The following is a 13,002-nucleotide window of genomic DNA, read 5'->3' on the forward strand; positions in this document are numbered from 1 at the left end:
GTGGGGTCTTTTGCGTGTTTCCTCCTGGTGGCTATGAATTTGTACCAATGGCTTTTTGCAAAAGGGCCCGGAGGCGGAATCAGACCCTGTCTTAGAAAGGATGACGTCTTCACGGGCACCTCTTTCCGCCACTCTAGTGCTCCTGTGATTTTTCAATATGTGCACCCTGCAGACTTCAGCCTGTTGGTGTCTTGGGGGAATAGATACCAGGATTGTTCCAATGTGTGCAAACCTGAAACAGGAATTTCTCTGCATTAAGTTGGTCACCAAAATGGGAGGTAAGGGGAGAGGGGAAGGAACTTCTTGGCCTCATCAGCCCTTTTCTTGAAACTCACAGTCAAACTTTGTCAAATTCTAGATGATGGTGCTTTAGTCGATGCATTTATGTATGTTATGTCTCGTTTTCTGAGTATGGTGCTTCGAGAATTTAAATATTAAGGTGAAATTGCCATGCACGGTTGAATTGGCACCATAATTTGACTCTCTGTAAAGCCTTTTGGTTTTCTGTTAGAGTGACTTACCATTTTTTGAGTTAACTGAAACAAACTCTGCTGTCAGCACGAAGGAACCACTGTCTAGTTAGGACATCCAATTAAATAGAATTCTCCTAAATAGAGCGTGCTCTTTTCATAAATTTTAAAAATTCATCTATTCATCAAACACATATTGAGTACTTATCACCCTGGTTGCTAGTCACTGTTCATATATATTTTTAAGGAATTACTTCCACCTAGCTCTGAAATAACATTGTATTTAGAATTTAGCCCAGAGGTGATTAAGCATGAACTTTTCTCAGCAGTCTTGTTTTCATTTTTACTTGATAACATGTTCTCAGACTCGGTGCCCAGCTGACGTTACTGTGCATTGCCCCAGGCACACACCTGGCCGGCGCTGTGTCTCTGGGGCTTTAGAGCAGGAAGGAAGGGCTGCCAGGTGTCTGGCCCTTCCATGTTTCCCTGGGGGAAGGATTAGGCCTTGGGCAGGAGTCTTGGCTTGTCTTACTGGATTAGCTGGTGTCATTCAGTCAGCTCTGCCTTGGTGTTAAGCTCTGGACTGACTCTGACCTCTGAATGGCAGAGGAGAGGATGGCGTTTTAGAATCAGTCATGCAGACCGGGGCACCCAGCAGGTCTCGGATAAAAAGTGGTGGCAATTGATCACTTCCCTTTTTGGGAGAACTGTGTGGATTGACTCAGACCTCTTTCTTTTGATTTTATCTTGAGACTTTGCAGAAGCAAAAATGCCTTTAAAAAAAATTAAATGATGGGCTTTTGTAATGTTTGTGTCTCCCCAAGATTCACAAGTTGGAATCCTCACCCGCGAGGAGATAGTGCTAGGAGGGGGAGCTTTGGGCGGTGAGGAGGTCGTGAGGGTCTCATAAATGAGATTTGTGCCCTCAAAAAAGGGACTACAGAGAGCTCCCTCGCTCCTTCCATGGTGTGCGGACCCAGTGAGAAGCGCCGTCTATGAACCAGGAAGCCCTCACCAGGCAAACCTGTCAGGCCTTGACTATGGACTTCCCAGCCTGAGACTGAGACTGAGAGCTGTGAGAAATGAACTTGTGTCATTTGCCAGCCCCTGCCCAGCCTGTGGTGTGTTGTTAGAGCAGCCTGGGTGAACGAAGGCAGGTCGTGAATTTTCTGTCATGCTTTCTGGCTTCAGATACTTGCTAGGGAGATGTCACCATCTTACCCAGGTGGAAGTGTCTGGAATCAGACGTTCCGTTATGATTTGACCTTGTTCTTGCCCCACGCCTGTGCCGTTCACACCTCCAGGTGTCTCGGCTGCCCGCGGCCCCTCCAGACGTTTCTGATTCGGGGTGTGGTGCTGGTCGCGGCCGTGCCGTCAGTGACCAGGAGTAGGAGCTCGCGCCCCTCGTGAAGCAGCAGCCTCACCCGGAAGCTGCCGAGAAGCATTTGACAGAAGGTGATCGCGCCTCGAGACTGAAACTTCCTGTTTACAGGGAATGGAGGTGCATAGTAGGGAATTTAATGATGGCCCTAGAAACAGATGCCTCTGGGGTAGGGGATATTCTGCAGGACAATGCAATGATCTTCTCGAAAAGTGAAGATCACAGATAAAAGGGGTGCGAGGCTGTCCCTGACTAAGACGGGGAAGGAGAGTCACTCAGCACAGTGTGTGGCCCGGATAGAAAAGACGTTTTCGGAACGATTGTGCTACCTGAACATAACCTGGACAACGATGCTCTGAAATCATTCTTGTCTGCCGATGATGGTACTGCGGCTGCAGAGGGGCCTTTATTCCTAGGGAACGTGTGCCTGAGGACTCGGTGAGGCAGCAGGAGCCTCTCACCTTCAAGTGGCTCCAGAGAAGAAACAAATCTGTCTCTCTGTCTGATCTACAGAGAGAGTGAGAAAGCAAATCTAACGAAATGTTAGCAGTTGTTGGAGCTCCACGTGGAGAAAACTTGACCACTCGTTGTACTGTTCTTCCACTTTTTAAATATGTTTGAACATTTTCATAATGAAAATGTGGGAAAGTAAAAATAAATCTGGAAATTAGAACGGAAGTGAGCCCAGCCAAGTGCTCTTGGGTTCAGCCGGGAAGAGCCAACGGTCCGTTGGTGTTCTCTCGACTCGTCGTGGGGATTTCCTCCTCCTGGGTTCACCACCTAGTTTTCCTTGTGATAGTTATTTTATACATAGCTATGAGCATAGGTGATACTGAAAACACACGTTTAGTGTGGTTTGTCATTAAGAATTTGGAGAACTGGCTAAATAAACCACTTGTACAGAGTTGAGATGAGCACTACCTGCCTCAGCGTCTGTGGTAACAGCTTCATTTGGGTGCAGAGCTTGGCAGAGGTTTGAGTGACTCTGTCTCGATGGTCCTCTGTCAGAGGACAAGGTTAAGCATCACCACCGAGGGCCCTGTTGAGCCTCTGGGCTGGAAGTAACCTCCCCCTGGCTGGTGAGGCAGCCTCTGAGGGCCTTTCCTGACAAAGCCCTTCACTGAGCTGCAGTTTGGCCATCTCTGCCCTCACCTCCCCGACTGCAGGGCCTCGAGGTCTCACCACCTCCAGCCTGAGCACCCAGTGCCCAGGGGCAATTTCCCACCTTCCCTGGGGGCTCAGGATTCTGGCTCCCGGGGCAGTGCCCGCAGCTGGGCCCCTCCTCCTGGGCTGGGGGTAAGGCTGGCCACGGCCTCCTGCTATGTCCCACTGGCCACTTCACCGCAGCTGCAGCCCTCACTGGGTGGCCCCTCCTGCTTCTGTTGGATGAGGAGATGCAGGCCTTCACCGAGGCTTCCTGGCCTCGCCCCTGCTGGCCCCAAGGCTGTGCCGCTTCCCCCTTCCCAGCCCCTGGTCTCTGTACAGTGTCTGTCCAGGATGTCTGTCCATCTGTCCTTGACATTCTGTCCAGAAGCAGCCACTGTCATCTTAGTTTGTGAGGGGCGAGCAGAGCCCAGGTGCGGTCGATGTGGAGATGCTCATGCACTTCAGTGTGCAGGGAAGTGAGTTCCTTCATATCTACAGCCTCTGCACAGCCAGCTGGGAGCTCACCCCATTCACAGGTGGATGTGCCTTGTTTTTTGGCCCAATCACCTGCATTAACTCAGAAGAGTCACAGTTCCCTGCTTTTCTGTCTTTCGTGACCGTCCACCTCCCTCCTCTGCCTGGGGCTGAATGGTGGGTCCCTCCTCTGCCTGGGGCTGAATGGTGGGGTCTGTCGTGGGTTCGTGGGACCCTCTGTTCTTGTGCGGCCACCAGGAACTGTTATCCGGGCTGATTCCACAGGAGGAGTTTGGGGTGAGCTCCTGAGCGAGAGTTGGGAAGACTAACGTCTGTGTAAACCTTGCTTGTTCATGGTTATTCCTCTCAGTCTTCTTAAATTGTGAAAAATTGGGGACCATTTTGAAATATGGATTTAGGTATGGATTGGTGAGGAGAGAACGTTGATCTAATTGGGTTTACGTTGTGTGTGATAATTTTACACTATCCTTGGGAAAAACTGAAGATGTTGACAGGGTCATGAGAATCGTTTCTTTCTTTCTTTCTTTCTTTCTTTCTTTCTTTCTTTCTTTCTTTCTTTCTTTCTTTCTTTCTTTCTTTCTTTCTTTTCTTTTCTTTTCTTTTCTTTTCTTTTTTTTTTTTTTTTGAGATGGAGTCTCACTCTTGTTGCCCAGGCTGGAGTGCAATGGTGCAATCTCGGCTCACTGCAAACTCTGCCTCCTGGGTTCAAACAATTCTCCTGCCTCAGTCCCCCAGTAGCTGAGATTATAGGCGCTCACCACCACGTCCAGCTAATTTTTTGTATTTTTGGCAGAGATGGGGTTTTGCTCTTAAGGGCATTGTTCGTTAAGTATTAATTGGTGGCCTGCCGTTGAACTAATGTTAGTGTAGTGCTGACATCATCAGCCATGGCAGAAACTTACTTGGCATCCCTGGAAAAGAGGGCAGGGAAGCATAGTGCCCTGATACCACCTCATTCTCCAGTGCTACTTCCAACTCTGAGCTGATGGTCATTATGAGTGGATCTGCCCTGGACAATTAGTTTAGTGCAGCTGCCTTGGACAGTCAGGTTAAAAGTAACAAACCGCCACAAAACTCAGCTAATAAAATGTGAGGAGAGACATGGGGCACCAGGAAGGGGTGAGGCCTGTCTCCCTGTGTGCCATCTGTGTGGAGCCTCAGTACCTAGGGGACAGCGTTTACACAGAGCCCCAGGTTTTTATTAGCATTTCCCTGAATAAAATGTCACTGGTGAGCTGCGGACTGGGAGGCTTTTTCTGATGATTAGGTTTCATAATGTGGGATCATCAGTAGGCAAGGTGGGCCTGAGGGCCATAGGATCTGGAGACTGTCCAGGGCTGCTTTCTGGGGATGACAGGCTTGTCCCTTCAGCAGTCAAGACACCAAAGAGAGTCTTTCTGAGAATAAAAGAGAGAAGCTTTTAAGGAAAAAAGCAGTTTCTCTCTCTGTTTGGGAGTTGAGTGCATTTTCCTACATTTACTCGGAGATGTTCCTTGGTTCCCACCATGTGCCATCGCCCCGCTATGGGGTAGGGTCACCCCACCTCGTACCTAACCCAGGAAAACTCCTCTGTAGTTATTTCAGAGGCTGTGTGCATTTCTCTTGCCTCAACGGGTAGAGTGAGTTTTTCTTCCTACTGTTTTTAGTCAGTTTTCTTAATCTAGCCTGTTACTGGGATAAGTTCCAGAGACGAGCAGTTTCAAAAACAATCTTTGTACGTTGAGTAGAGAGCAGTCCACCTGTAACCAGTTTGTTCTTGGAGGTACCGCAGCGGCCTTGGTTACGCGAGGGCCCCGTGGCTCAGGATGGGCCGAGGAAGGAGTGCGTGAGCAGTGGGCACTGGCCGGAGGCAGGGGAGGCGTGGCCACCTGTGGCTCGAACTCCCCCCATCCACTCTACCGCACCGCTGGGACGTGAACATTCTCGCCCTGGACGTTTTGTCTGAATGTTCAGTGCCCAGGCTCTTGGGTACACAGGCGGCCCCGGGTTTTATTTCAAAAGGGTGTCACGAACAGTGAAGTAACCCACGTGCCTAAGCTTTGATTGACATGAAGGAATGTAGAGGCTGCTGAAATCCTGGTCATTTTAGAACAAAGTATTTTATTAACAGTTTTCTAAAAGAAAGAAATCATTAAAAAATTGATCCCTGTTGAGGTAGAAGGATCTCGTCCTCATGCTCCTCAGTTCCTTCCAGAATCAGCTTCCAGTTCAGCTGCAGAACAGGTTCTGGTGGTGGCTGGAGCAGCCCAGGCACGTGCCGTCGGGTCTAAGTTCACACTGGTGTCCGTGTGGTCTCCAGTTATGGTGCGGGCCGTGGGGTCTGAGTTCACACCATTGCCCATGTGGTCTCCAGTTACGGTGCTGGCCATGGAGTCTGAGTTCACACTGGTGCCTGCGTGGTCTTCAGTTACAGTGCTGGCCATTTGTGCCTTTCTGGGAAGTTAGAAGGAGGATCATTTCATCACGTCTCTGTCCTCCCACACCTGATCTATGCTGGGCCACCGTGAATTCTTCCTTTTAACTGTTTCTCTCATCACGGGCAACACTGGTGTTCTGTGGTCAATGTTTGCCATTTCTGAAAACGGATTCTGTGTTTCTTTATATAATCACCTGGTCTCTTTTACGAATTTCGCTTTTCTTTAAGAAAATCATCGTGCTTTTATCTCTTCAATGTCAACTCTGTTCCCTGACACAGGCTCTTACCAGCTCGAAAATTAAAAGTAATCTTTGATTATACTTAATACTTTCTAAAGTTTTCAAAAGTTTATCAGCATGTGGGTTACTGAACATTGCCTGTTTATTTAATGGAAAATTAGATTCTAAGTAGAGTATTAGAGTGAAAATGATCTTTTGATTTTATTAAAATATTCAGGTAAAAATATTAAAATGCCTTCGCCAAACTTCATGCCTGTGTAGCGTGAAAACATTAAGCTGCTCTCTGCTCCCGGGAATGCATGAGTAGAGTATGTGTTTGAAAGCGTCATTCCAGTCTTAAGTTTTAGGTATTCTTAAAGGGGTTGGCTGGAGAAGTGACATTTAGCATTGAGTGAACATTTGACAAAGATTTGTCTCGATATAAAAATAGTTAAAAACAATCTTTAGTGTTTCCTGTCAGGGTTCACCCATTAAAGAATGGTCTTGTAAAAAACTCATCGAGAGTGTCGGCGCCCAGAGGTGCTACCTTGCCCACAGTTGTGTCATCTGCTGTCACCAGGCGACACGCCCAGCGTTTAGCTGCACGTCAGATGTGGCCACGGGGCCACAGGACATCCCTGCGGACGGATGTTCTTATGCAGATTAATGAGGATGGAGACCGCTGCAGAACTGTAAGCCCCCCAGGGGCTGACGGAAGCCTGGGAATACCCGAGACACCAGAGTCGCTGCTGCCCTGGGTGGAAGGAAACCTGCCCTGGAAGATGGGAAATGCAATAAGGAGAAAGTACCAAGGTACATGATGCTGTGAAAACGGAGATGTTTTAATTAAATTAACAATTAAAATCATTTTAATTATGTGAATTATTTGAATTCATGTTAGTTCTTTTTAGGAAATTAATACTTAAAGCAAGTTTGTTTTCTGAATTGTTTGATTTAATTGAGTCAGCACAAGAGTTAGCATTGATATCTGACCCTCTTCCAGGGTTGGGGCAGAGGAGATGGGGGCAGAGGAGACAGGCCTCCCACCCGCTTTCCCCTGGAGCTCAGCCAGAATTTCCCATTGAGGAGCCCTCAGCTCCCTGAGAGCCAGGAGCTCTTGCGGAGAAGCCGCTGTCGGCATGCCACCCGCTTTGATGGCCCTGCTCTGCCATCCCTGCGCTCCAAGGGCCGGACCCTGCCGCTGCCTGTGCCAGACGGGTCTCAGGGAGGTGCCAGCCAGGGGTTATGCATGGCGGGGCCTGGGCATCGCTGTCCAGATTCCGTGGCTGCCGGTTTCATTCTCTCGCTGTTTGTCCCCCTAGCAAGACTCATGAGGTTCCTTGAGGACAAGACCCCCTCCTGCCACCTGGTCTGTTTCATGAACGTTCTCTGCACGAGTACAGCCCCGGGATGCAGCCCTCGGGAATCAGGGTGTCGGCCATAGTAGGGCGGGTCGCTCTGCTGGGCACCATGATGGATATTAACCGCTGTGCTTCACTTTGGGGACGTGTTTAAGTACAAAAGTAATTTTAAAATTTCACCATTATTTCAAGACAGCTAAGAGCCTATTAGCACAGAATCCCTGGTCTGAATGAAATCAAACGGTTCTTATTAATTATTCATGATGCCACGAATATGTAGCCTTATTTTTTATAATTGCCAGTCTGTATAATTAACCTTTCATTTGGTTAAAGTACTTAACACTAAGTAGAGCTGTAATTTCAACTGTTTATAAAGCATATGGAAGAATGTTTAAATGTTTAATTAGAACCACTTTTTTAAGTTTCATAGAGAATTTTTTTTCTTGTCAACAAGGGTCTTTAATTATTTAAACCAAAAGAGAAAAACAGACCAGAAAAGAAAAACAACTAGTAAAGCTCGGAACTGCGAAGGTGGCATCATTCCGTTAGTCTCGGGTTTTGCTTCCTGGGTTTGTGACGTGGTCAGAGTCCTTGTCTTTGATTTCCTAACACAAGTTGTTAAAGTTGGAAGTGAGTGTGAAATTGAGTTAGTCTAGCTTTATTCTTTCACGGATGAGAAGTGAATTATCTTCAGCAAGGTGGGTGCAGGCGTGGTCCCCGGGGGTCACTATGGTGAACAGGCCGCCCTTGTGGGGAGCCAAGTTCGTCATCACTGGGACAGAGCCCAGGACACTTCCCCAGCTGGCCAGCCTCTTCCTAGAACCTCACACATTGCAAAGGATGGAGTCCAGATCTATACCGTGAAGAAACGAGGGTGGTTACAGAAAGCACCACGATCTCAGCTGAGTGGCTCTGAGCACCCCAACGTTGGGGCACCTCAGCATCCTGTGTGGCTCAGGCTGTGCCCAGCAGGGAGGCCGGCCCGATCGAGCTGCGGTCTCCACCCTGAGAGTGAGGGCTCCTTCCCCCAGCGCGAGTTAAAGCATCATGTGTCCACCTGTGCAGTGGCTGGTCCCAGTGGCCCTGGAGGGCTGAAACCCTGGGTCCCGCCACTGGTCCGGGGCATCCGTTTCCCCTTCCTGCAGTTCCTGTGTCTGTGTGTCCAGGGGCCTCCGATCCCTGTCTTAGGACCATGGCTGAGGGGTCAAGTTCACCCGCTTTGGAGCTGGCCCGGATCTTGGTTCTGTGGATCCTCGCTGTGTGGCTCTGGAGCAGTTCTGTCCTCAGGAGATGGATCCTCACAGCCGCCTCTTGGGGCCATGAGGAGAATTAATAGGACGACCCCCGGGTAGCTGCTCAAAGCCCTGTGCGGGGCCAGCCCTGTGTCTCCACCAGTTCCTTTGCTCTGTGCTCCCCCCCACTGTCACATCGCCAGCCTTTATTTCCTTTTCCTTGGACCCAGACAGCGAATGCTCCGCTGGTCTTGGCAGCCCCTTCTCTAGTCTATCCTCAAATCACTTCCTGACGGACAGCCATGACTAGCCATCGGCGTGACCAAAACCCCACAAAATAGAACCCAACTTTCCTATTAAGCTGTACAGAGCTGTCCCAGCCCCACTTCCCACAGGTTGGCCTCATTCACCATGGGATCCGTGGTTCTCACCTGGGGCTGGGGGTGCCCCTGGCATCTGGTGGGGAGTGTCAGGGATGTCCCTCCAGGCCCAGTACAGTCCCCCAGCCAGTGGCCGGCAGACAGCAGCACCCAACCTGATGTCCCTGTGGCTTCTGGTTCCCCGAGGCTGGCTGTGCTTTGCTGCCTCTACATGTTCTCAGACGTGTGCCCTCTCTCCACCTTCACTGGTTAGCAGTGTTCCATCCATTAGAGCTCAAAGCACTGCCTCCCGGCAATGCAGCCCCTTCTCCTGGCCTACGGTCTGCCTGTGCCCCACGGTCTGTACCGTGTCCTCACGGACCGATCAGAGCGAGGCTCCCAGGGATGGAAAGGTTCCTGCTTGTGTCTGCTTGTGTCTCTGTCCCGCCTTCTCTGGACCCGGCACCGTGGCCTTTGCCGACAGAGGTCTTGGGTTGATTGTCAGCGAAGCAGACAATCTATATGGCTCTAAATGGCTGTGAACATGCTTGATTGGGTTATTTTAAAAATAGTTGTATATGTAAACATTTGAGTGTGACACAGGTGGATTTTTGGGCTAATGGTCTTGTTCTTCAGGGAGTAACCATAGGCCCATGCACAAGGACCATTTCCAGCCGATTTATGGAACGCTGTTCTACCTGGTTAATTTTCAACGTTATCTCAGCCTGAGAGGTAGGTCAGCATGTGACGAAGTTCACTGGTTTGAATCCTAATCTGCTCCTTAGGAGCTGCACCTTCCATGCCTTCGTTTCTTCCTTGGTTAGGTAGGGAAGGTATGAGCTACCTCAGAGTTGTGAGTGAGGCCTGCATCGAGTGACCGCATTAAAGTGACAAGGACTGCACCCGGAGTGTTGATATTTAAAGACCTTTAAACATCGCGATGCTGCATTTTGGTACCCAGGTAAAACAGCAAAGTTCTTTCAGATGCAGACACAGACCCTCGGTGAGGTGGGGGGCTGATGGCAGGAGGTGGACCACCGACCCTGTAACGAGGGCGTGGTCTGCTCGAGGCTGAACGAAGTGCACATCATTGCATGTACCACGGAAGTCCCTCTCGTGAAGTCCTGGAAGGGTCCATGTGGCTGAGCCGTGTGGTCTGTCCATGACGTCCGGCAGAAGCAGAGCTTTCGGGTGCAGCCTTGCTCTTGTGCGCACAGCCCTCAACGGTCTCAAAAGTCTGAGGCTTAAAGCAGGCTTGGGGTTTCCTTACACCTCCTGGACATCTAATTTGCCTGGCAAACATGTTTTTCTTGAGTGTAAAGGTGAAGGAGTGGGTGATTCTGGTGAAAGTGTACTAATTACTGTACTTCTGGGTCAGTGGCGCTCGGTTGAAGACACTATCTGCCCTGGATGGACATCTCTGGGATGGTGAGAACCGGTGGCTGGATGTCGCGGGGTTGCCAAGAAGATGCCAATTTTCTCCTTTTTCCTGAGTAACAACACCCTACTTTGTTTAGGGAAGCAGCACACCCAGCTGAAAATCCAATTCTCTTGTACGGCGGAGCGGCTGGTGACACAGGTCCAGATGCTGGGATGCTGATGGGGGGTCCTGGAGTGGGAGGTGTCAGGAGGCTTTCCTGACCCACAGCAGCCCTGGGCCCTTGTCCGGCCTTCTTGCCCGGGGCATGACACCTGGAGGGAAAGCAGCTTCGGGGGCCCGAGGGCCAGAAGGCAGAGTCCTGGCGTGTGAGGCAGGCCTGGGCCAGGCTCCTCGGAGGATGTCACAGACCTGCTGCCCATGCAGGGACCACCCACCTCTGAGCCCCACGCAGATTTTCCTCCATAGCCGAGTGAAATCCTGGTACAGCGAGTGAGGCAGTCAGAGGCACCTTTTGTGGAAGGAGGACAAAGCTGGAGAGAAAGAGGTTTTCCTAAAGGCACAAGGCGCTGATTCTGCGTTAGGGATAATTCCTAGGAGTGTGGTTGCTGGTGGGTGGAAAACTAGCCAGAGAATAAGTGGGAGTGGCACTTGCTGGTATTTAACTGATTCGTTCACGAATGGTCCGAACAGTTCCAGTGAAAAGAACATTTCGGACCCAGAAGTTTTCATCCTGCCTGACAATGAGCATGACCGTGGGCTGTTCCATCCTTCCTGGGCGACAGTGAGAGGGTCTCAGGCCCTTCCGGCCCTGTGCTGGCATTTCCCCAGGGTGTGTGCCCCATCCTGAATAGGCTGGAATGCCTCTGGGTGCAGCTGAGTCTCTTGAAAAGGGAAGAGACATGTGATGTGCTCTGGCTGAACAGGAAAACGAGGGAGGACAGGGAGAGGGGCCTGGAGGTGAGGAGGATGGTGAGCAACACTGGGGACAGAGGAAGTAGGGTAACACCAGGGACAGGGGGACGGAGGGTAACGCCGGGGACAGGGGATGGAGGGTAACACCACTTCTCCAGGTGCCTTTGGGGGATGCTGCCGCCTCTCGCACCCCAGAGTGAAGTCAACAGGATTCTGTCCCGAGGAGCCCCAGAGCCTGGCAGCTGGGATTGTCGCAGTATGAACCACTGTTCACTAGCTCTGCACCCTGGGACAGGCTCCCTGGTGTTTCCACCCTGGTTTCCCATCTGGACAGTGGGACCCTGAGTGTCCCCGTCCCAGCTGCGCCCAGAGCCCTGGACTCCAGCGTGTCGTCGGCACTCATTAGCGTTTCTTTTGTTGTGGTCCGTGGACGAAGTGGCTCTCTCTTTGTGTGTTCACAGCCCTCCTGCTCACTTTACCTTCTGGGAACACTTTTTACATAGCTTCGTATGTGGGGAGGACTCGAGTGATTAATGGAATGTTTCATCAGGTGCAGTTCTTCTGTTTCCCAGTTTTGACACAACATTTGGTGAAATTTCCAGGGACTCCTGTGGTCAGCCTCACGGTTTCACTCTGTCGCTTTCTAATGCAGTATTCTTTGGGAGTCTTTTCAATTAAGCGCCATCATTTAAAAATAAGTTTTATAATATGCAGTTTCAGGTTAATTCTTTACCTTTGTGTCTCAGGCAGTAGCTACCTACCTGTGAGTAGTCACAAAGGTTCACGCAGTTTTCTCTAGCTGTCCCTAGCTCGTAGCTCAGCAGGTCCCTTCAGATGAGTCAGCCAGCTGTGTACCTGCATGTTCAGGATACTTGTCAGGGGCCTTCCTCAGAGCAAGACCGACGCTCACCTCATCCTTGGGACTTTGGAGCCCGCCCTGGAGAGACTCCAGCCACGTCCAAAGGGGCCGTCCGGGTCCCACAGGCTGGTGGGAGTGACTTCTGAGCCACTCCAGACCACACTTTGTGTTCCTACACCCCACAAAGCCACTTAAAGTGCCATGTTCTGGTGCTGTGTGCCTCACCAGTGTGCCATACAAGCCTGCACGGGGATCTGAGCGGGCGCTGCCTTCCTCAGGCTATGCTGGAGTTTTGGGGCAACTGGAGCACTCCTGGCTGTGATTCTCGCCACTGTCTGGGCTTCCCTAGAGGGTCTCACCTGCAGCGTGAGGACCACATCGGCAGCCACTGAGGAGCCGCCAGGTGCAGCGTTGGTCCCACTCAGTCCTTCTCGACTTTGGTGAGAGAGTAGACAGCAAAACTTCAGCTGGGAGCCCCAGGCCTTCTCTGCTTGGGGCCCTGGGACTGACATAGCACAGATCCTGCCATCCACGTGCTGGGGGCCCCGCCGTGCGGCTCCCTCCTCTGGTCGGGGGCTGCACCCTTGGGCTGTGCAGCTCCTGGTTCTCACACTCAGGGGCCCAGGGAGGGTGGTGGATGAAGAGAGAAGGAGAAGGGTGGCAGTTTGAGCCCAATTGTGTTGGCTTCATCTTCCGCCTCTTGTCCCTAAGTACATTGGCAAAGTTTTCCAGGTGAAAACTCAGAAGGGATTTTTAATGACTGGAATCTGTG

The sequence above is a fragment of the Macaca nemestrina genome, unplaced genomic scaffold, assembly GCF_043159975.1.
Source record: "Macaca nemestrina isolate mMacNem1 unplaced genomic scaffold, mMacNem.hap1 Scaffold_121, whole genome shotgun sequence".
In the NCBI taxonomy this organism is placed as follows: Eukaryota; Metazoa; Chordata; class Mammalia; order Primates; family Cercopithecidae; genus Macaca; species Macaca nemestrina.